This window comes from Myodes glareolus, chromosome X (genome assembly GCF_982192425.1).
Source record: "Myodes glareolus chromosome X, mMyoGla1.1, whole genome shotgun sequence".
Classification (NCBI taxonomy): Eukaryota; Metazoa; Chordata; class Mammalia; order Rodentia; family Cricetidae; genus Myodes; species Myodes glareolus.
The window spans coordinates 63,434,140-63,436,790 of NC_142053.1; the positions used below are offsets into that span (position 1 = coordinate 63,434,140).

The following is a 2,651-nucleotide window of genomic DNA, read 5'->3' on the forward strand; positions in this document are numbered from 1 at the left end:
TAGGTTTGAGTATGTTGTGTCTTTATTTTCATTAAATTCAAGGAAGACTTTAATTTCTTTCTTTATTTCTTCCTTGACCCAGGGATGATTCAGTAGTTGACTGTTCAACTTCCACGCATTTGTAGGCTTTCTGGTGTTCGAATTGTTATTGAATTCTAACTTTATACCATAGTGATCTGACAAGACACAGGTGGTTACTAAAATTTTTTTGTATCTGTGGAAGTTTGCTTTGTTACCGAGTATGTAGTCAATTTTTGAGAAGGTTCCATGAGCTGCAGAGAAGAAGGTATATTCTTTCCTATTTGGGTGGAATGTTCTATAGATATCAGTTAAGTCCATTTGATTCATTACCTCTAGTAATTCTCTTATTTCTCTGTTGAGTTTCTGTTTGATTGACCTGTCCTTTGGTGAGAGAGGTGTGTTGAAGTCTCCTACTATTAGTGTGTGTGGTTTGATGACTGCCTTGAGTTCTAAAAGTTTTTCTTTTACGTAAGTGGGTGCTTTTATATTAGGGGCATAGATATTCAGGATTGAGACTTCCTCCTGATTATCTGTTCCTGTTATGAGTATGAAATGTCCATCTCCATCTCTTCTGATTGATTTTAGCTTGAAGTCAATTTTGTTAGATATTAGAATGGCCACACCAGCTTGTTTCTTAGGTCCGTTTGCTTGGAAAACCTTTTTCCAACCTTTTATTCTGAGTAGATGTCTATCTTTGTGTTTGAGGTGTGTTTCTTGTAAGCAGCAGAATATTGGATCCTGTTTTCATATCCAATCTCTTAGTCTGTGCCTTTTTATAGATGAGTTGAATCCATTAATATTAAGTGATATTAATGACCAGTGGTTGTTGCTTCCGGTTATTACTTTGTGTGTGTGTGTGTGTGTGTAGTAGAGTTTGTGTCTTTCTCTTCTTTGAGTTGTGGTTTTGAATGGTCGCTAGATGTCTGGGTTATTGTAGGTAGTGATGGCAATGTTGGATTCCTTGGGTTGCGATTTTCCTTCTGTTACTTTCTGTAAGGCTGGATTTGTGGCTATGAATTGTTTAAATTTGTTTTGATCCTGGAATATTTTGTTCTCTCCATTAATAGTGAATGATAGCTTGGCTGGGCATAGTAGTCTGGGTTTGCATCCATGGTCTCTTAGTTTCTGCAGTACGTCTCTCCAGGACCTTCTGGCTTTCATGGTTTCCATAGAGAAGTCCGGTGTAAGGCTGATAGGTTTACCTTTATACGTTACTTGACCTTTTTCCTTTGCAGCTCTTAATATTCTTTCTTTAATCTCTATGTTTTGTGTTTTGATTATTATATGGCGAGTAGATTTTTTTGTGATCAAGTCTATTCAGTGTTCTGTATGCTTCTTGAACCTTCATAGGAATATCTTTCTTTAGGTTGGGAAAGTTTTCATCTATAATTTTGCTGAATATATTTTCTGGGCCTTTGATCTGCAATTCTCCTTCTTCAATCCCTATTATTCTTAGATTTGGTTTTTTTTTTTCATTGTGTCTCAGATTTCTTGAACATTTTGTGATGAGAATTTGTTGGATCTGCCGTTTTCTTTGATCAGAGCATTTATTTTCTCTATGGTATCTTCAGAATCTGAGATTCATTCTTCTATCTCTTGTATTCTATTTGTTATGCTTTATTCGCTGTTCTCTATTCGTTTGCCTAGATTTTCCATATCCATCCTGCCCTCGTTTTGTGTTTTCTTCATTGCCTCCAGTTCAGTTTTCAATTCTTTTTTTTTTTTAGACAATATTCAAGTTTATTAAATAAGGTAAAAAAAGTATTATAAAATGTTTAACTTTCATCCGCCTCAAGGTTTATGTTGCTGCCAAATTTTGCGTATAACTGCACTTTCAAGTCGGCTAATACCCACTGGGTGGACGCCACTCTGGACTCTAAGGCGTCGATCTCTTCTTGCAAAGTTCTCTTTACTTCTTCTAACATTTATTGGGTTTCTTCTTGAGAGTGGCTAATGAAAACGTTTCCCATCTGGTACGGTATCTTTAGGCAGTCATCATGTGCCAACATGATGTCGTTGCAAGCATCTTCTAAATTCTGAAGTTGTTTCTTCTTTACTTATATTTCCTCCTTTAGCTCTGTGATTCGACTCGTATTTCGAGCAAATTTGTTTATTTTTTGTTGATCTTCGAAAGTAACATTGACATCTTCTGTAGCCATCTTCTTCGTGGTGGCCGCCATCTTGGACTGCAGTTTTCAATTCTTGAACTGTTTCCATTACCTATTTGATTGTTTTTTCTTGGTTTCCCGGCGTATCATTTACGGATTTTCTCATTTCTTCAAACTTTTTGTTATACTTCTCATCCATTTCTTTACTCATTTCTTCAAACTTTTTGTTATACTTCTCATCAAATTCTTTAAGGGAGTTATTCATATCCTTTTTAAGGAACTCTATTGCTTTCATAATGGTACTTTTTTCCACTTCTTCTGGATTAAGGTGTTCAAGTCTTTCTATTGCAGGGTCGCTGGGATCTGGTGTTTTCATGTTGTTTTTCAGATTGTTGGAAGAGTTCTTGCCTTGGTGTCTGCCCATCTCTTCCTTCAAATGCTCTCTATTGGATCTTCTGATATTGGGTCAGGTTGCCTTGTTTGGCAGGGTCTTCACTGACAGAACTCCTACCTTTCCTCAGG

The 2,651-nt window shown here is 36.4% G+C and overlaps 1 pseudogene; it reads right to left on the reverse strand.

Annotated features, from left to right (window-relative positions):
* Nucleotides 1–1,763: 1,763 nt before the first annotated feature.
* On the reverse strand, nucleotides 1,764–2,207 carry LOC125389377 (prefoldin subunit 4 pseudogene; annotated as a pseudogene).
* Nucleotides 2,208–2,651: the final 444 nt, after the last annotated feature.